This window comes from Rhea americana, unplaced genomic scaffold (assembly GCF_003343005.1).
Source record: "Rhea americana isolate MKP2758 unplaced genomic scaffold, rheAme1 scaffold_15, whole genome shotgun sequence".
NCBI lineage: Eukaryota > Metazoa > Chordata > Aves > Rheiformes > Rheidae > Rhea > Rhea americana.
Window position 1 is genome coordinate 3,076,657 of NW_028185594.1, and position 22,504 is coordinate 3,099,160.

Here is a 22,504-nt window from a genome sequence, read left to right on the forward strand (position 1 = left end):
TGGAAGCACTAATATGTTATATAGCACATGAAACCCCTCAGAAGTGATGGGTGATATGGCATGGCCAACTTGAAACACTTCTGCATGATCTGATTTAAACATTCTGCATTTAACATTATGAGAAAATAGGCCTTGCTTTGACCTGTCTACTTAGGCGTCTAGAGATCAAGCSACTACTGAGAAAGACCCTTGCCAGGAGCTTTATTCATGTAGGTCTCCTGCCGTGCCCGACCATCGGAAGTCTGACACCTGGAAGAGCACCACGGCAGCAAACTGATGCGCAGATCAGCCGGTCCCTACATGAAGAAAATACAACTCAAACTAGAAAACCGAGGCAGATGTASGGCAGTGCCCAGAAGAAGTAGAAAGGCATAAATGTAGGAGAGTGCTTGAGGGTGGAGGAGAAAATAGCTACCAAATTATTTTAAGTGGCATTTTTGCTTAGAAAGTCAGCACAGCTATAGAACACAGAACTGAAATCCTACATACAAAATATTACTTGCCTAATTTAAGTTTTCAACCAACAGAAATATAGGATTACTTTTAAGGTTCGGAGAAACTGTGTGACATCTGGTGATCGGCTCAGGCAAGAACAGACTTCTGCTTTTTTGCAGTGTGGGAGCAGGTGGCTTGGATGCCTGGAAAAAAGTACCCAATGCTTGGGGAAGTATTTTGACATGAAGTCACCTTTCTCTCTCAGAAGGGTAATGCTCATGGAGATGATGTTGAAGGCCCAGATCTGCTGCCTGCCTGCAGCTGGGCACAGTGGTGAGGCAAGGAATGAGGCCAGGAGAAGTGAATGAGGCAGTCTCAACATGACCAGGCTTCCCATACGGGGAATTTTATGGTTGTTTGAAAATTATTTTTGAAGGAAATGGTACAAATTAGTTCTTTTGATATTTTTCTTTTGATTCCATTTCCCTGTGGGTCTCCATGGCTAAATGTTACCCMGTCTGGAACAAACAGCAGCCAGTTCCACGGCGTTCACCGGAGGTATCACAAAGCACAAAACGGGTTGCCATGGAGACAGAAACCCTCCAGTGGAGTGATCGGATCCCTAAAATATTTAATCAACTGTTACTCTGCAGGACAAACATTAAGTAGAATATTCAACCTAGGAAGCTAAATTGGAATTTGTCATGTTGAAATTTAACAGGAAAACAAACCGGAGGTCCCTCAGGAAACAGAAGCCAGTGGCTGCTAGGTGCGTTGAAAGGAGAGGAGAAGGCGCACAGCCACGTTCCTGCCCGCGGCAAGGACGTGCCAGCTCATCACACGGAGAGCCGCAAGCACAGCTACCCCGGTGACTCTCACCTGCTCCCCGCCAAAGTGCTGCTGGGCATCTTTTCCGAGGAGGAAAGCAGGCTTCTCGAGACACTTCAAACCATCATGAACGAAGACTGAAGCACGTTTTTGTTCGGTCCTCCATTTCCTTTCGAGTGACGGCCCAACGCGCTGCGCTGCTGCAGGGACTCGGGGGCATACAACRGCACGGGCACCTTGTGAGCGTACACTGAAAGCTAGCTCAGACCTACGGAAATCTGGCTCCTAGCTAGCGTTGCTTTAATCCTAAACTTTCTSAGACCTGCAGTAATACGAGGGGCAGCTGCCAAAAGCAATCTTTGATTGCCTTTTCCATCACACTTAAATAAGCTAGCTTTGACCTGGTAATTACATCCACTAGCGAAAGGGATATGTTTTGAAGGACAAAAGTTAAATAGTTGAGCACTAGTTATGGCGCAGCGTAGCCACCAAAATGTGTGCATCCAGCATTGCTGGGAGGTATCAGTGAAAAATTTATGACTAGGTTTTCAGTCTTTCCCGTTATTCTTGGCCCTTATTGCTCATCTGTCAGGTTTCTTTTTTTTCTCCTCTCTTTCATATTACATAGTCATTTCCTCTCCTCACTTCGCGCTAAGCACCAAAGGGAAAATAACACGAAGGCAGAGCAAAGGAGCAAAACATGGGATGAAAAGAAGAAAGCAGAAACAGAAATTATATCAGATATCTTGACTAAAACTCCCATGGACCTTCCCTGGGATATCTGTCCAAGTAATGGAGCAGGGAGGGCAGGAAATGGCCTACAGAGATCTACAAAATATTGCAGAGTTTGCAGTGAACTCAGATCAAGCGTTCCTGGGGACAGCTTGTGGTAATGAGGAGAACGCACTGAAGGTGTAGGAGGGACACAGAGTTCTCMCAGTATCACTGTTTTCCCAGGCTCGCCCGAGTCTGTCATTTTGAGAGCTACGTGTTTCAACCCTCAGGAGAACACGAGCCAGAAACCAAAAAGGTTCTGTGCGAGATAATTTACGGCAGGCCGAATACCGTGAATGTACCRTTTGGTCCTGCAATAAATCCCCCCCGGTTAACGCAGCTTCCTAAAGTTACTGATAAAGAGCCCCGTGCTCCCCGAGACACTGAACGACCCGAGGGGACAGCGCGGAGCGCCAGTCCCCGCAGCGGGCACCGGAGCGGCGCGCTGCCGCCGCCGGCTGCTCGTTCACAGCGAGGAGGGGGACACGTGCGGTATGTAAAGGCTCCTCTCCCCGGTAACTGGCCTACCCCACTTAAACCAGTGACAGCTGGTACCTGTCACCCACACGGGGGGGGTGGGAGACCCTGAACCTGTCCTACCGTGCCACACGCCACCCCCAGTAAGTCTGTGTCCTCTCTTAATCCTGGCTTCCTGCCTCCTCTCTCTTCTACAGCAGCTCCAACTTGCCGTCCGTGTTCTCGTGGCTCTGAGTGTTTCAGGCCTTGCTCCCGTGTTCTCATTTCTCATTACCGGTGAGGGCTCCCCTTCAGGTCCTCCAAACAACACGCTCAGTCTTTCTCAGCGCCCCTGTTTACACCTCCAGGTAGCCACTTGCTCCTTCTCTCTTCTTCACGCACCAAACTTGTACCTCTTCTTTATGCTTAGTCTGCATGAGCAGCTCTCTGCCGCAAAGCATTTACTGCTCTGCATATATATATATATACACACACATATGTACATATATACACACTGTACATCTCTGCCCCCACTCTGTTATTTTGTGGAAGGCTCTTAGCATTTAAAAGATCACATAGCTCAGGAAGCTGATCGGCTCTTTAAAGCAACGATCGTTCTATACATGCAGGCCAAATGCAAGGAGCCGCCTTCCGCGCCGCGTACAGCAGAGCGTGAGGGGACCGAGCGCGCGACTACTCCACGCTGGCTCCCGGACCTGRCTCCTGCAGGTCCTTCGGGCCACTCGGCAAGTCCAGAGTAACCACGGTGCCTTGTGCAGCGGGTACGAAGTAGGATCCTCCTGCTCACCACAGCCTCCACCTGCCCGGGGGCAGCCGGGGTTGTTTCTGCAAGGTTGGGAGACCCTTGTCTTTGGGGCGCGCAGCACACCCCGCCACAGCACTTGCAGTCCGGGGCCAGATCTCAGAGCACACACGAGTCTGCAGTCCCTGCCCAGCTTAAAACTGAAGGTGCTTCTGGGCAGAGTCACGCTTTGACTGCACTGGACTTAGCACAAAGCTGGCACTGAGTAAACAGTTACATGAATAACAAAAACTGTTGGTTAGTTATCAGGCCTAGATAACACACGCAGGTTCCACACAGCACTCTCTTCTCCTCCATACATGAAAATACCATAATTCTTGTACTGTGTAGTTTCAGTAATGGATCATTCAGTAATCATTCATTAACTGAAACATGTCTAACAGCAGCACAGCATCTCAGCCCTGCATCTTCAGAAACTCTGAAGATATGATTAAAAAAACCCAAACCCTGAGCAATGTCAGAGTCCGGGAATCCCTTTGTTTTAAATGAAACCAAGGAGTGAGCATTTCAGGGAAACGCTCAGCTCGTTCTGAACGCCTGTTTAAATCAAATACAGATATGCTCTATTCTTTCTGCACAGCCACGCGCCTGCTCAGAGACAGGGGAAGGCACACTGCAACATAAGCATATGCACATCGCCACGTGAAACACCCCCCACCCAGGTCAGCGATCAGTTGGGTATCCCAGGGGATTAGGAGATATTTTAACAATGCTGCAGTTTGTTGGGAGAGAAAGAAGCGGAGGAATTGGAGAAGACATGGGGGATGGAAAAAGGAGAACAGATTTTTCATTATAAGGATGACATTTGCAAATACCATTCCCTTTGGGTGAGGTTACATTTAGGCTAGTCAGCTCAGACAACATTAAAACTGAGATGAGGCTTTATTTCTGAAGTGCTCCGCTTCTGAGGAACCTGAGCCACTCTCAGAGAAGCATGAATTAAGCCTCACAGTAGCAGCATGCATGAAGCAATGATTATTCCCCATTTAGTAGCTGGGGGACAGAAATGCAAAGAGGTCACGTGAGTGGTTCAAGGGTGTACAGGAAGTCTGTGGCACTGCACAGAAATAGACTCCAGACCTCTTGACTCCCAGCTTTGTGTTTTAACCACAAGCTCATCCTTCTTCCCTTAAATATTCAAGAACTTGAAAGCCACACAGCATCAACAAGTCAAAGACCTGAGCGATGCTTACCCTAGATTTTATAAGTATGCACCTAAAATAGTACACACATAGACAGGAAAAGACAATTATCTGCCGCGTTACACRGTAAGTGTAGTATAAATGGCAAATTTTTCCTCCTTGAAGTGCTGCTGGAATAGGACTCCCTGAGTTCATTCTGTTCTCTACTGTGAAAGGATTTTAGGAAACGGAGTGGGGAGAGGACACTGCTAGTACATGTTTCTCGACCTGCACCTTCCTTGCTTCAGTCCGTGAGACATTTACAGGAGGAACAATAAATATGCATGAGTGCTCTGCTCTTGGATGAGGATGAGGCTACAAGGAGAACACTGCAACTAGAGATGAGCTTTTTTATCCCTAGAAAAAGGCTCTCCAGGGTTTAGAAAATGCTGCTGAATTATTACAGAAAGCAACTACAAATAAGCCTGGGAAGATTTTTGTTGATTAGTGTGTTTGAAGGAAGGCAGGGCAGCACAGATCATCTTTGAAATATAATTCTGCAGTGTTGAATAGCAAAGGCTACTGCAAAGAGACACAAATTCCTAAAATCAGAAGAAAAATTGTTTGCATTTTCACTGGTTAATGCTTAAAATCTCTCTTCTGGGTTGAACCCACCAACTTAGAAAATCATACAAAGAAGGCAGTTTTAGATGGGTCTAACCTTCTTTCTTGACTAAGGAAAAAAAATTCCACTCGTTTTCCAGTGTTCAATCCCTGTGCAGGTGTGTGTGACACTGGCTATTTACTCTGGGTCTGAAATGAGTCCCGGTGCAGAGACCGGTATGTCCTCTGCTCTGAGGTACCTTTGAATTGCTACACACAGATGCATCTCCAGCACAGCTGGTCTGGTCTGAAAGCATTAGTCTCAGAAACAGGGAAAGACAGAAAACATTTGCCTCTCCTAAGTGGTCAGTCTTGGGTGAGGATTAGTAACAGTAAACTAAAAGAAGGAGAAAAAGGAGAGACCTCTTTGCTTTTCATTTGTTTTTGTTAGTTTTTAGTTCTAGTATTTAAAGCCTCTGTTTGGATGCTTATGTGTTCTGGGTCCTGACTTGTAGCCTCACAGTGTTACTTTAAAATACACATAACAGATTCCTTCAAGCTGCCCCGCTCCCTTGGTGGGCAGCCTTTCGCACCCACTAACTGAAGCAGCAAATTACACGAGACGACGTCATTTCGTAAGCGGTGCTCGAACTCGGAGAGCTGCAGAAGGCAGCTCCTGTCTGGCAGGTCCCTGGAGCGGGGAGAGCTGCTTCCCGTGCTGGGGTGCGGACAGACCCGTGTTTTGCCTCACCCCAAGGGCAAGGACAGGCGTGAGGGTCCACGCCAGGCGTACGATCTGGACGACAGCCTTCTCCTTCCCCAGGACGCCAGGGAAGCAGTCCCTGCCTTTGCCTGTGTGTCCAGGTGACAAGGGATGGACCCACAGAGGCGAAGGGAGGAGAATCGGCACGAGACCAGCTCCCAGAACAGCCACGGCCATGACCCATCTTCCCAGGGCTGCATTAGCACCCTTCATTAAGCCATTTCTTCTTATTACTACTGCGTTTATTTTGCTTCATTGGGGTTTTCCAGTTGGACAGGAACGCAGTGGTGGCTAAGGATTTGCTGGGGGCTGGGTTAGATTCATTTCCAAATCAGAACTAATTTATGCTAGGCAGACAGGCTACTGAGGGTAATTTATATAAAAAGGAAAATGCACAGCCAGCTATATTCAGATAGCAGCCAACAGACTTAAGACTCAGACATTACTGACTTCTGAAATTTTGGCCTTTTCCCAAAACCCAGTTCTGAGACCACAGTGTGTGTGATTTGAGGGGCGTACCCAAGTTGTGCTTACTCTGTGGGCTATGGTCAGAAAGTAATGCCTGTTGCTACTCATAGTTCATACCTTCAGGCTTGATGCTTTAGTTCAGCAAGCAGACAAACACGTACGCTTGGTCCCTTGCAGTTTAATGGCAACACAAATTACTGGATTTACTACTAAGGTCTTACAGGAAACTGATAAAAGTTATTCATAGAGAGATGTCACCTGCCCAGATAAAATAAATGTTGAGWTGAATCTTTGTACAAAACTCAACACAAACCCGAGACAAACTTTTTGTCACATGTTATCTGTTCTTAATTAGGGGAAATAAAGTACAGTTCAGCTTTTCTAAGCAGTGTGTATTTACCTCTGCCTCACAGATAAAATTATATGGCTCCACTATAGTGGATCAGGGTTTTACAAACCTGAACTGATAGTAAGAGAAACTAAAGGCCTACAAGCAGTGGCCTGCACCCACGGCGTTGAAGGGTGTGCACTTTTCTGCTGTGGGGCTGTGACCCACGTACCCGAAGCGCYGAACACCCAAAGAGACTCTCTTGCTGCACAGGTCTGCACTCACACCAGGTGAACGACGGTATCAGAGGGTGACACATCGATATACTCAGAGCTAGCATCCAATGGCGAGAAAAGGTCACACCGTATCTGATTCAAAACGGGTAGAAAGCAGTACCTTGAAGATCCCCGCTGCACCCAGCAGAAGACAGCCGAGCAAGTAAGTGGAAGACAACAGAATTCAGTCAGCCATTAATTCCTCTGTGAAGTATTGCTGCTGCCTGGTGTCGTCCAAAAAACACAGAGAGCAGAGTGACCACTTCATGTGGGATCCTTATCTTTTGCTTTAGCAACACAATCCCATTCTTTTGAGAGAGATATGATTAATTAACTTAGAAGGTAAAGGCCAGCAAACGACATTTCATTGTGTGTCACACATCCAGCAATCATTTTCATTGCACTAGTCACCCAGAAAAAGCTCTCCCTGAATATCGGGCCCATGGAATAATTGTTTCCAGAAGCTGCAGAATAGCTACACTACATCTACTACCTACAATTACCTTGGTGCATCCTATTACTTGCACTGTAATGATGCCTAGGTGAGGAGGCACACATTGTGGTCCTCTGGCTTGGCCAGCTCTAGATTTAGAAACATCCTTGCCCTGAGGAGCTTCAAAAAATTCAAGAAAACAGAGTGAAAAAGACCACTGCAGCCATGCCTAGAGAGCTGCTGGAGGGGAAGCCRAGGCAGATGGCACCTGCCTGGGCTTCACCTTTCTGGAAGACAGAGAAAGCACCAGAGCCATGAGCCAGGCCCGGTTCCCTGTCTGCTGCCACAAGCCCAACCCGATGCTGCGGCTGCCTGACAGTCACTTACAACCAAGCGACACAGCAGTGTTTTCCTCTGTTACCATGGCATTCTGGAAATGACTCCAAAACACTAGCTAGAAATTAAGTGGGTAAATCTCTTGAAGTTTGGTGGTTTGGATAAACATCTGCAGGGATCTGGATGGACTTGGGTACAGGCTGTCCTTGTTTTAGCACTCCTTTGCAAAAGAAGACACAAAAATTAGGAGAGACGCACCCCTCTTCTAGTAGCATATGCTAAGTCTAGAGGAAAGGATGTGAGGTGAGTGAGATCTACATCAAGAACAGGAGAGAGGGGAGGGGAGGGCTGAAGAAAGCGTCTCATGGGAGGGTATTTTGTACAGTACAGAAAGGTAGAAGGAATTAAGAAAGGGAGAGATGAATGGAGGAGATCAGAGAGAGAGAGGTGCTCTCTACACCACAAAGGAGAACTCCTCTTTCAAGGAGATCAGGATGTATAATATATCMTAGAAGACAACTGCAGTACCCTATGTATCATGTGTGATCATGCAATCTTGGGCATCTTCCCAGTGGGCCTCTTGGAGGACATCTCCACTCTCTAGAGCACTTGCTAACTCTGTGCMTATGGTCTTGCAGAAGATTAGGTTCTCCCAAAAGATATTATCAGCTCCCACAGGAACAGGGACCTCCCGGCAGCAATCTGAATACATTAGCAATCTCCAGTCTGGGCAAAATTTAGGAGTCCATTTAGRAGGCCTCTGAGGGTAGAAAGAAGCAGCATGAACCCTGCTAGAACATTAAATCATAAATAGCTGGAATTARCAGGCTTTCCCAAGGCTACTCTGATCTGTCTTCCTAAAGCTTCCTATCATGCATTACGTGAGAGTTTAAACCAGCCTCATAGGTTGAGACAGACTTTTTTTTCTGACTAAGCACTACATCTAATAAGACATAAACGGCTCAGGGAGCGCCCCCCTTTTCAGCGTAAAGTGCTGGTGGGAAGGAGCACTGGGGCTCGCTGCAGTGGAGGAGCAGCTGGCCAGCCGCTCTCTCGGGTAACAGGGCTGGCCGCAGCRGAGCGAGGCTAACGCGCTGCCAAAACGCCTTTCATCCGCCTGCTCCCATCTTGCGCTGTTGTGCGTATCTCCCAGCCTCAGCTGGGCCTGCAAGCAGAAACAAGCCAAAATACCACGGCAACAGCTGTTTTGCTGGATTTTATGGCACTGCTACCCAAGAGTACTGGAAATTTTCAAATAAGGCTTTTTCCCATAGGAGAAACTTCCAGATGYATGAGCCTGAGTGTGTGTGAACAAGGAACGTTTGGCTAGTAAGCTTTTCCTTTTGATGTCTGCCCCTTGCCATTTCATTATAATAAATACGTAATAACTCAYTGAATACCAGAGTAACTCAAAACCAGTGCGTGACTTGGTGGTAAAGATGTGTATAATTTCAGTGCAGGGCCACCATCAACCTTACTCAGCACACTGTAGCTGTCTTTTCTAGGCTTCCAGCCGTCCTTATTGCTCTCCTCTCACCTCCTTCCAACTGGGYGCTGCTCTTTGGCTACACAGTGCCCCGACCACCACTCGCTGCTCTAGCTCAGGCACTACCAGCGCAGAACCAAGAGGAAGGATGATTTCATTTAACTTTCAGTCCATCCCCCGAGTTTGTGCAATGTGGYGTTTGCCTTTTGCAGGACATCAGTGACTCATGTTTAGCCTATGATCCATGAAACTGTCCCAGACCAGTTTTCTTCCCCCTCACAGAGCCACTGTCTAACGCACCGATCCTCACTGCACGCTTGTGCTGCAGATTGCTCCTGCATAACTGCTGAACCTTGCACCTCACATTTTTGTACAAGACCAGTTCTACAGTTTGTTCAGTTTTCACAATACTAACCCTATTCTCCAACACGCTTGCAGTCCCTCCCAYGCCGGGCTGTGCGGAGGTTTAAAAAGCAGGGTCTCCACAGCATCCGCATGCCTAATGAAAATAACGCAGAGTGCCGGGCCAGGCCAGACCCTCAGGAACTCGGTTTGTCTCTCTGTTGTGGCAGTGAACTACTGAGCACGGCTTCCRATCAGTTTGATACCCACTTTTTAGTAGTTTCACCTGGCCCATATTTCTCTTGCTTGCTTACACAAAACTCTGCCAAAAGCCTTAAGAAAATCAAGATATATGGCATYTACTGCTTCTCCCTGCCAACATGATAAGTATTGCCTCATCATATTATGAAATTAGATGGTTTGACATGGCCTATTCTTCACAAAGACATGTTGTTTTCTTCTAGGTGCTTATTAATAATGTTTTGAATACTTTTTCTACATTTTTCTGGGAACTGAAATTAAGCCGATCTCTCTATAACACCTTGAGCCCTCTTTCTCCCCCTTTTAAAGACACATATCACATTTGCCCTCCTCCTTTTTTTGGTATCTCATGCCTTCTCCTTAATAAAACTACAACTGGTTCTGAAATTACATCAGCTAATAGTCCAATTAACTATCAATTCATCAAGCTGACCCGAAAACACTTGGCTTCTTTATGCCCTTTCTGACCCGTTCTATCCTGGTTCTAGGTGCAGATCCTACCGCCTTGCTGCAGTTGGCACTTGGGCTGGCTGCTTGCCTGCAGCTGACCCCTGAAGCCCCTCCGAGCCAAGAAGGGCGTACCACTGTCTCAGAAACATTTCCGCTCCTTGTTCAGTAATTAGCACTTTCCCTGGGATTTGTTTCACCCTGAGTGTACCCACAGAAATACTTCTTCTTACCCTTTAGGGACTTTGCTTACGTTACCTCATTTTTTTGCCCTTGCTTTTGTGCTTCAATCCTACATGCTAGTGCCGTGGTTKTATGTTCATCCTCAGTAATCTTCTAGTTTCTTAATACATTTCTTCTCCTTCATAACAGCACTTCCCTTACATGTGTGCAGAATGGGATCTTTCCTACCAATTCTCTGAATGCTTTGAAATACGTCTTCTTGAGGTTTGTTCCCCCTCTCCTCCCATTAATGACTGTAAACTCAATCAATGCATGGCAACTTCTATCTATATTCTTGTTTCCTTCCTACCAACCTCTAACCTGAAAATCAGCCTATAACCTGTTGTACACAGAAGATCACTACGACAGAAGAAAAACAGACTGTAAGAGTATAGAAGGCTCTACAGTAGAAAAATACCTTCACCTGACAGTGAGTCATGTTTTGATCAGTGAAATAAACTCTTTGTCATCAGAGCAGGCACCCCAATAAGCAACATATGCTGGGATGTGCAAAGAAGATTATACATTGCATTGGTGTTTATACAAATGCCGGAGAAAGGATGACTTCTCTTACAGCTGACGTGTTAGAGAAAGACTAGCCAGATTCAGCACCAAACTAGCTCTCTGTCAGTCCACCACCAGAATCTGAGACCATGAACTTTAGGGGTTTGCTGCCTTGAAAGCAAACCAAAACAGTCCCAGGCCAGTTGTATAGCTCCCCACAGCTGACTGAAGTGATCACGAGGTGCTTGATGCTTGAAAGCCATGAAGACCCCAGTCAGAGGTTTCTACTTTGTCCAAATGGTCTACAACCAAAACTCATGCTCCTGCTTTTAACTTATCATAGAAAGGATAGAAATCAGCCCTTCTTCACTTGCTGATCAGAAGATGAGAGGAAAGCAGGAAAAAGAAATCAGGTGATATTCACTGTGACGTCTGAAGCTCCTGAGTGTTCAGTTTTCAATGGGAGGCCATGTAAGCTGGGAAGCAGTTGCCCCTCTGAAAAATCAGACCCTAATCGCATTTTTTTAAATGATTTTAATCACAAGATTAGCATTTTACCTGCACAGCAAGGGGAGTTCCAGGCCTCCCTTTTCTTGAGCAATACTGTACAGACGTTTTCTGCCAGACTGCATTAGAGTGCAGATGCCTCTCAGGCTTCCTTATCTGTGTGTGGTATCTGATGCAAGGTGCACAGAGTGCTTCTTGAAAGTTTTCAAAAATTGGCAGCGTCTCCAGCTGCTAAAGTCTCCTGCGCTTCTAGTCCCATCAGGAGAATCAGGGTTTTCATAAATGCTACAGAGACAGATAATGATGTAGTTGATCTTGCTGGGAAACATACTACTGTCTCTCTGGATTTTCATCCACCCATTAAAGTGCATTTACCCAGGTATGAATCACAAATGCCAACTGCCCRCAATGCAGTAAGCACAACTGTATCCTTCTGAATTATATTCCATCTGAACACATCTACCACCTAATAGCAAAGATGTCTTTGAAAATGTACATGACAAACTAGAGAAGGCCTGTGTGTAAGCTTCTCTGGCGAGAGAGCGCACTTAGAAGGCATATGGCCTTTTTGGTTTCAAGAGCCAAACCTAAACATTTTTCAGGTTCTAAAATGTCTGGATTAGAAACTGCTCAAGCCTTTGACATGGGAGATGATACCCCTGGAAACTATTAGCATTCAGCCTGCGTTCACTTTACTTGAACAATACTGGTGCCAATGGAACAACTACAAGTGAAATAACAAATCAACAAGCTAATCTACATCCTTCCAGCATCATTTCCTAAAATGTGATGTAACCACATAAGCATACCACAGCTCATAACTTACATGTCTCACACAAAGCCTGAGCACCTGCAAACTTTAGCACGGGTAGACAGCTAAATTTTGCAGCTTCCTATCTACTCAAGGATGCAGTAAATATGAACAAGCATTGCCTTGCTTTCATGTTCTGTCTGGGACTAGGAGCAGGATAAGCTATGTACTAGAAGGAAAGAAAAAACATTTACAACATTTCTGGCCAGGATGGAATACAGTGGAAAACAAAGTGTCAAGAGAGAGTTTTCGCATGGCCTGCAGTCCAGGCTTACTAGCTTTAACAGGGTGAAATAGCTCAAATAATGCACCAGTGTGAAATCCTGACCCAATGAACTCCTCGGCAAACCTCCCACTGATTTAACTGGGGCCAGGATTTCAGCCTGGCCGAACTGTGCCCAAATGCTGACCCTTTTAAAAGCTAGCAAATGACATGGGCTGTTTTGTACATGTATTTGTACGTTTTCAGACAAACCAGAATGCTTTTGTGCAAGGAGGTATGTGTGGGGTCACTTTGCTATCAGGCGAAGGAGGCTCTGGCAGCCACTGTCCCCACTGCAGCTGAGAGAGGCAAGTCCCTGTGCGCCAAGGGGTGCCCTGCAGWGCAGGCAGACTCGCAGCTATGTAGGATGCTCTGCAGAGCTAAGGATACCGGTGCGAGAGTCCAGGACTCTCTAGATTCACTACTGTTATTCACAGTAAGGTGCAAGAGCTTAAAGGCTGATCCGTGACAGAAGAGGCTCCCCTGCTGTGTAGAACAACAGGGCCTTGCTCTGCTTGGAAGAGAGCAGCGAAGTTCAGGTTTTCTGGAACGCAGATAAAACCAGCCGCAGTGCCTGAGCCCCAGACGGTTTGCGGTCCCCAAGCCCACGCACGGCCACTGCTCTCCCCCACGGGACGAAAACAAATACTCGTTCCTGGCGCGGGCACAGCTGGCATTGGCCCCTTCTGCTCTGAAATCTGCTCTCCKGGCTTAAACTCGTGCCAGCCCCTGACGGCTTCAGCTGGTGAGTTACGCAGCGTACGGGCCCTCGGCCGGCGGCGGCCGCGTGCCGCGCGCCCGGAGCGCAGCTCTTCCCGCTTCCTGCCACTGCCTACCGCCCGGCTGCGGAGCCGATTCGAGCGTCTCCGGCTCTCGACACCTTTGCAGGTTCCCGCCTCTCCGCAATCGATGCTGGCTCAAGTGCTCCGGTATTAGCTTAGGTTCAACACAACACTCCTGTTAAGCGAAGGAAACGAAAGCAAGCCAGCAGAAGCTATCCCCAGCGACGAAGGGAAGAGCCGAGGGCGCTCGCTGAAATATCGAAGCAGTGATGCCAGATAAACCTCTTCACAGAACAGTCAAGTGCAAAGACTGAAAAAGGAGGGTGGCGTTTTTCTCCTAAAACAGGTCAGAAAGAGCTAGACATGCCTTCTCCTTTCCTGTAGTGCAGGACTACTAGAGACTATGCTTTTGCAAATAGTTGCCATAATATAATCAAAGATATTTAATTTCTTTTTACACGATTACCTCCCTCACACTGTTATCCCCTGCAGGCATTCAGAAAAAAGAGGAATCTATTTTTACTAGCTGTATTAGTGCAATGTTATTAATGCAATTTCCCCAGACCCAGAGCTGGATGAATTGTTTATGCTAATAAGTGATCCGTTTAATTTAGTCCATTTTTTCCTATCTGTGGCTCAACCATCAAATTGTCCCAGCTTGCATGTTTGTAGAAGCAATTGTAAACATTCACCAAGCAGATTATACAAACACATTTCAATTGATGAGTTGTTTACAGACCAATGTCTTTGAATATACCCGATTTATTTTTTTCCCTCAAGGGTGTGTGGCTGGTTGCCTAATTCACACATTATGTTCTCTGGCGGAGAAACTGAAACTTAAAACAGGAGGATACTGATGGAAGCACATCRGCTACTGAACAAATAGTGGTGCCCCTGTATGATAAGCTTCCAGTTTGTGTTAAAAACCATTTACAAAATGTTTAGGCCTCACAAATAAACTGCTAAACTAACAGTTTAAATAAATATGACCCCTGGAAACCTGGAGTGAGATCTAATCATGAATAGTCACGAATCACTTCCTTCTAATTCCATCAGCTTCCATTCTGCTGCTTACTAATTTGTCTTTTATCCTGCAGGCTTGCTCTGTGAAAACCCCCACTGGTCAGATATTACATGTAATACGAAACCCATATGCAACTAATTACGGGAATGTGACTAATACTAATGCTAACGGAGGGAAATTTGACTGAATAGGCAAAATACTATACAGAGTATTTGTTTTGTAAACAAGCATTTAAAAAATACTTACAATTATTGGAGGAAGATTCGATTAAAAGATTGTCTTTTTGATATGCCACATGGACACTTGGGAGACTTGTGAGACTATTTTGTAATAAAAAGTGTTTGCAAGTACTATCTTAAGAGGGAGAATTAGGGCTAATGGAATYAAATCTGCTGAAGCCAAAGAAAAATTACCCCAGAAAACTTTAAGTATCCAATGCATAAAAGTAAAAGCTTAGAAATTTAATCATGAACTCCAATTCTACCATAAAACCTTAATAGATTTTGGCTATGAAAAGCTACTTTAATTTTTATAAACTCTCAGCAAAAATCAAGTTTTGACGCTGTTTTTAAAGTGTCCAGGGCCTACCGAGATATTAAAATCAGATTTTATTTTACTATCATCTGAAAGATTATTCAGACAGCTGCAATAGGCATTAGGTAGCAACACATCTCGAGGGTCACAACTTTGTCTGTAGGGAAAGGTGGGATTATTGTGGTCGTATTACTGGAACAGCACCCGTGTGCGCGTGACACAGCAGCAGCGCCAGCGAAAGGCTGCCGCGCCGGCACCCCAACCCCAGCAGCTGCCTGCCGGCTCAGAGACGTTTCCTACGCAGCTCTAGTTCCTCCCTGCTTCTTGTGTGGGTGGGTTTTTGACCCGGCATAGGAGTTTCTTCCTCCTCTTCAAACTGGCAAGGATTCCTTCCCTCTGAAACCACCCAGGTCTTGGTAAGGCTCTATAAACAGCAAATTCCTGCTCAAAGGAACAGTTTAAAGGAACGGTGACGTGTTGAATTAGGGCAGGATTCCTCTTCTAAGAAAAAAAACATTATAAAATAAGTACTTATCACAATTCACACGAGTGAGCAGCTGCTTACCTACTGTGATTTGAGAAAGGACTCCTCCTGCTTTAGGCAGTTTTCACAGTTAACACTCAGGAATTTTGGTTCCTAGTTCCTATGTGGAAATATTTAAATCTCTTCCTAATATATCTATAGTGTTTTCATATTGCAGCCCAGCAAACATTCCCAAAGTGCTATGACTCAGTATTTTTTTTTTTTCAGTAGAAACACAATGAAAGGTCTGTTTCTCATAGTACTTTGGCAGAAAACAACTCTGTGGGCTGATGTTGGCAACACCAGAGTCTAAGAATAGGGCACTTTTCAGGCACAAAGTTGTTGAATTTGGACATAACCTAGGTTTGCCTAGACCTAAAGAAGCCACTGTCATCAGGGAAAGGAGTAATTTGGAAATGCTTACACTACAAGTTAGAGTTTGTTAATGTCTACCAAAATAATTATTTCCTGTGAGGGCTACTCAGAACGAAGTAATTGCAAAGAATATATTGCACTGTGTAGAGCTGGGGCGCCGGGCAGCCCCTCGGACGTTGCCTTAGGGCGGCAGTCACGGCACGCGGCGCTCGAGTCTAGTTTCAATTGTTCAAAAACGTGAGTAATGCTTCCTTCCACGCTTGTGCAAATCGGAAGAACAGTAAATGGATGGTGCTCCACAGTATATGTAATATGCTGATAAGACTACTGCTGTATTTATAAAATGCAACATTCGGATGAGACAGAAGTAACAAAACAACGAGGAAGTAAGAGCTAGGGCTCCCATCATCAGACACATTTTCAAAGGCTTGTAAGCCTAATCCTCTGAGCTGAGCCTAGGCTGTCCTGTCCCGCTGAACCCAATGGAGCAGGAGCGTTTTCTCTAGCTGAGGCTCTACCAAAAGTATAGGCTATGCATATTGTTCTCTACAAATTAATGCGATGCAGATTAATTCCCTTAAAACCCCAGCCACAGCATTCCCTTACTAAGGGAAAAATTTGCCAAGTGACTCACGGCCTGTCTACGCCGTCAGTTTGATTTGTTTCTTATTTCACTCCAGGGCCCTGGTTTCCTGATTATCCACAGTGCTCACGTGCTGCTTTTGGCTTCCCTCTGAAAGAAGTCAAWTATTTCCCTTCAAAAGGAACTGCTGGCACAGCTGGCAGGCTGGCCAACTCCAGGCCGATGATATTGGATGTATACCTCACAGGGTCGGACTCCTGCTCCCTGCAACAGTCTTTCAACACYATCCCAGACCACCACCCTCCCTCGCCTCCACCGGCCCTCGCGCCATGCTGCAGGACCTGTGACACTCCACTGTGCCGTCAAGAAAAGGGAGCACAGCCCCGACGGACTGAAATCTTGTTATTCAGGGTGCTTTGAAACAGAAGACCACACACAACAAGAAATTCTGCCTCAGGGTCACCTGGGCAGCACACAGGAGATCACTACCAAAAATGCTGTATAACATGTACGCAGCCAGCCAGCTCCAGACGGAGCCGTAAGCTCCTGAGATGGCCTTTACCAGGTGTCCTGGTTTTCTCTCTCACATGCTCCACCAAGACCTGTCTCATAATCTGAGGCACCATTTCCAAAGAGAAAGAAGTCAGAAAGGAAACACATGGGTTTGAGATGCTGCAGGCTGGGGAGAGATTTGGCCCCTCACCTTACACAGTGCGGGTGAGTACCTCAAGCCTGGGATCCTGACTTTCCCTTTCCGAGGACATGCTCTGCAGGACATGCAGCAGAGCTCTTCTGAACAGGCACTTGCAAAAATCAGACACTTATGGCCTTGCAGTCGAGAAACAGGAGATATTTAGGGATCTATGCAACTTTTCTGGACAAATCACAGACAATCAGATCTGGAAGGTGCTTTTTTTGCACAAAACTAAATTCTGAATTTGTGAGTTCAAGACCTCTATGCCCTAAGTACTTCRGAAGATGCTGAACCTTATTTAAAATCGCTTGTAGTATTCCTGCTGTGCTCATTGATACTTTTTGTTTTCATCAGGGTAAGAGGTATGTGCTGGGGAAAGAAATTCGCCCTCTTTTGAGAAAGAAGCATTCTGAAGTTGCTCATACTCAAGATGCCATTGCTTTGCTGCCATATCCTTCATGGGTCTACTGGCTATTTTCCAACTTTCCCCGTACCCCTCCTCTTAGGAAGAGCAGAAGATCCCCGGCCTGTCATTCACTGCAGAAACTAAATGGCTAGAGCAGGTCTCACTAGCTGCTTGGCATCTGCTCTAACACAACGGCTGAGAAGAGCTAAGGATTATTTTTCCATGCTGTGTTTGCTCTGTCAGTCCCCAGGGTCAGGTCCTCACTGATGCAAACTGGCACAATTCTGTCAACATCAACAGCAATACACGGGGGTCTCGCTTGCCTTTTCCACCCAAGAGAAATGAGGAGCAGGCAGTGCTGTTAACAGAGACGTTTTGTCACTTGTCAGAACAGAATTAACCTTCCCTCCAACCTTAATCTGAAAACTCTTTTATGTGGGAACATTTAGCATATATGTACTTACCTGCAATGCCTTATTTCAGGTGTTYCCACCTAAACACATGACCTCTAATGAAGCAACAGCCGTAAGTCATATTACAGGCAGGTGGTAGATGCASTTAATCATGTAGCTTTGAGCCATTCCCTCTCTACCCATTAATCCACCTCCTTTGAGACTTGTTCTAACACTCCAAACTAAGAATACGTGCAGCCAGAAGAAATGGTTACYGCTTTGAAACTTGGATGACATTTTAACTTAAAAAGAGCCAGGAATGTACATGTCTGAACTCCTGCCCTCCCCTTCCCCCCCCCCCCCCCAACAAATGCTAATTAACAGCTTCCAGCTATTGGCATTAAAAAATAATCAGCGTGTGAGGGAAATGTTTATTTCCTCAAATAGGGAAGACTTCCCTCAAGCTCTCTCTCAACATTATATGGGTTTGATAGCAGCACTTAGTCCTGGATTAATGACACATTTATGGGCTGCTATCTTGAGAGCTGGAAACAAAAATTTCACATCTTTCCAAAAAAGAAAACTTCCTTTCTGCTGTGACAAGCAATACTAAGCTCTGGCCCTGGAAGTATTCTACACGTCATACTTYAGTGTAACATTTTATGGTACAGAAAACCAACCTAAAATTCTTTCTGAAGGAATATTGATTTTTTCCTCTAACTGTGATGGTTGTACTTGTGTTATAAAGGCATCTGAATTCACAGAAGGAAGGGTCTGAAAAGACTCACAACACAATTAAAATTCATGGGTGCACACAGTAAATGGCAAAGTAGAATGGAGCTTGTCAGAAAGCAGATTAGGTCTTAGAAGCCAGATATCACAGGGCTGTTAGACATTTTTAGCTCTGCCACCAACCTGAGGTATGTCCTTGGGCATGGCTCTTCACCTTGCAGTGACCTCCACTGCCATCTGCAAAAAGRAGATAATCATATGTAACTTTCTCTGTGAAGTGTTTCAGACGACAAGTGCTACATCATAGCTCCGTAGGGTTAGTTTATTGGACAGAGTGGGTGATGAATAACACAGATAACATCCACTGTCTCCCTGGTTAGGAACAACGTGATTATTTGTTGAACACTTCTTATCACCCTGCTTATGCACCTCCACTGCAGCTAGTTAAGAGCACATTCTCCTTGTAATAAAGACTTGAAAGTCTCAACCTTTCATGAAGTATGGATAGCACTATTCATAATAAATTATTACTTGCAGCAGCAATGGAAGAATAAAGATGTTCCAAGCCTTGCAGTTGTGTGAATGAATGCATTTTACTCAAGCCCTTGAACAACATACAAATACAAGGAAAAAGCAGAATAAAGCCTACCCAGATTACTTGGACAAGTCTGTGTTACGATTCTTCATGGTGGGAAAGAGAGAGGAAGCGACAACTGTTATATATATTCTTTATGTGGATTTGCAAGATAGTCAAGGGACTGAAAAGTTAATTGTGTAATGGAAGTTAAATGGGAATCTTAGTGACCTACTGTCTTCCTGTGAGATGGAAGCTGTCAGGAAGAAGTGAGTGATAGCATATTGTTGCAAGTACTCCTCTAGCATGCAAGTACRTTTTTATTTGCTTGAGAACAGAGGTACATGCTAGGAATAATTAGGGCACTATGCAAGTTTCAGTGACTGAAGGAAGATTTCACTTATTTTAAAATTAGGTTCTAAACTATCCACTTTTCTGCTCATAAAATTTTTGGAATCTGTTGGACTTCAGTAGTTGCCTTCTTGATTCAGGATAYGTGGGTCAATACTCCATGATCTTCCTGATTCTTTAGCATAAAGGCAAAGCAGCAGCCTGGTTGGCATTTCTTGGGACTATTTTAAGGATACCCAGATAATTCTTTGAGAAACCATAGTAGATCATATCAGCATTTCTAAAAAATCAAGTCAGTGCTTGCTTTTCTAGAAGTTGCCATGAGATGCTGAGATTGAGTATCTAGATCGTTATTTTATCTACATTCTGTGACAGGTAAAAAATCCCAAGCGCATGWGGTAGATTCTTGGGTACTTTGACAATCCATTTACTAAATGCCCATTTACTTCTCCTGGACTGGGATTTCAGCCATTTTGTGGTGTCAGGAAACCTTCCCCTTCCCAAACATGGCCAAATTACATCTGCAGCTCTTTCAGTTCTCTCGCAGCTCTAGCTCCCCTGAAATGTTAATGCCAGTCTGGATTTCCATTGCTGTGACAGCGAGCACAGCCTGCCTGACAGACTACAGACAGACTCAACAGCTTGAAATCTGAATGGAAAATGGAGTAAGGATAGGAGTGTATGGTGCCTAAATTAATGTTGCAGCATAACACCATCAGGTAATGCTTGAGATATAAAAGGAGCGACACTTGCAGTGTCTGGGAAAATAATGAGAAATTAAGAGCGAGGGCATACCAGGGCATGTGTGTAGGCTTTGTTCCTGCATCAGCTTAGCTGTGGTTTGTCCCACGTGCAAGACTGCTTACTGAAAGCTATGCTATCTTCTTCCCCTAGCCTCACAATAACTTTGACACTAGAGAAAGATCATACATGTGAAGTGACCGAGTCAAGTGTCTAAGTGATAGGAAATGAACTGCAATTTGGAGAAGGAAAGGAGCCATACCCTTGCGAATACAACGATGACTTGTGCCCTTTCAAAACACAAGGAAAACAAGTGCAGATGAGGCAAGAGTTATCTGAAAAAAAAAAAAGCCCTCCTTTACTGCAGCGATCAAAGAGGGAAGCAGGAGGCAAAACAACATGACAAAAGAGTGTGAGACCCTGGAAAGGACAACACTGGGATTGCACAGCAAATAAATTATGCCTGTTTTTCTAGGGCCATAAGTTTATAAATTCTCAGTGGTTTCTCTTGTCTCTCCTCTCTTCCACCAGTCCAGTCGCTGTTTGCAAACCGTGCTGTGGTCTGACCCAGCCACGAGAAGGGCACGCGAGGAGCCACGAGGGGTGGAAGGGAGTAAACGGGCCCAGGCCGAACAGAGGAGAGGCCACGCCGTTTCCTCTTGTTTTCCTCGAAGTGGTAGTTCCTACAGCGGAGTCTCTTCCCACACAGCCGCAGCGACAACGACACGTTTCCCCAAGCAGGTTTCCAGCTAAACAGTGCTCCTTTGCCGAAACGCCACCGAACGGCACGGCGGCAGTGCTCTCCCCCCTTTCGACGCCGCCCAGTCCAGAGCGTATCAYGCTCCGCCAGCCCGGAGAGGGGGGAGAGCGGACTCCCTGCGCCCTTCCAGTCTGTATCCCCAGTACAGGAAAGATCTGCCGTCCAGGATACAGAAGCAAGTTCGATACCCGTTGTGCACACTCAGTTACCCGCGCCAGCAGACGCGACCACAGCGTTTTCTGTCCCCCAAAACAGGGCAGCTCAACAAAAAGATACTGGATTTTGCAACTGTGTGGGGAGCTTCTTACCTCAAGTTAAGGTGGGATCGTTTCACTGATAACTGCAGGAATGTGCATATGACTCAGAAAAGGTTTTAGTATTTTTATCTAGAAACCATAAAAGTGGGCTGGGAGAGAGAGACTCTGACTCTATGTTTCCTTAAGCATGAGAAAAACTCCAAGACTTTCAGGATATCAGGAAATTTCCACCTGCTACAAACCATAGGCATCTTGTTCAAATTCCTAGACGGCAAACAGACACATCAGCTAACGCTGCTCTTAGGTTACACAGATAATTTCTGACAAAACATGCCTTAAAGACCTCAGATGCTCAGGCAAAAGGAAGAACAGCTCATTTCTCTTCAACCCTTTCTACTACAGCCCAGTTTTCCTGGAAGTCTCCCTGGAAAGCACCTCTCTTTTTTTCTCTCAAACAAATCACGGAGTTACATACTAAAGGCACCTCTACAGTTATTTCTATGCTGGTGGCCAAAGTGAATAGTTAATAAGCAGAGTTCTCCACAGTTATAAATGCCATTAACCAGCTTCCACGATCTTGCTGTTTCTAGGGCCGAGGTGACATCAGGTTTGCAGGAAAAGACGGGAGAACATTCTTCCAGTGAGTCAGAGAGAGAAACGTTAAATAAAAAAGACCTCTAGTAAAAGCACTAACTGGGAAGGGCGCTTGCTGCACGCTGCCTTTAGCTAGATAAAAACTGGGTTACAGTTATGTTCATTTACAACTCAGGGTTTTTTTTAAAAAAGAAGGAAGGTATACTAGATCAGCTATTTCTTGCAATGTTTGGTCTGTGTTTAGGTGGCAAGCTGGCGCAGAAAGATGAACAAACCCAGGTCACCGACTGCCAAAAGGCACCGCTCTGGGGACTGGGAAGGCAGGCGAAAGCGAGCCAGCAGGCAGAAACATTTCTGGTTTTACGAGTAGGGAGAGATGGAGCGTCTCGAGCACAAAACTCACAGAAGGGGCCAAGTTAGGCCATCAGGAACTGGAAACTGCTGCTTGTTTCTGCTGGGAAGAGGGTACATTTGTACATGCTCTTGCTGAAGCAGCAGCCCTGCGTCTGTGGTAAAGCCCATTTCTGGCCATCGCAGGYGCAAGGCGCAAAGCCCCAGGCACCAGCGTGCACCCAGCACCACTGGGACAGCACTCCCTGTCTGCAGAGGTGGGCTCCCACTACCTGTCAGACGCTTCCGAGTTTTGCAGAGGCACAGAGGCTTCCTAATACTAGAGTCATAAAAAACCTTGAACTTC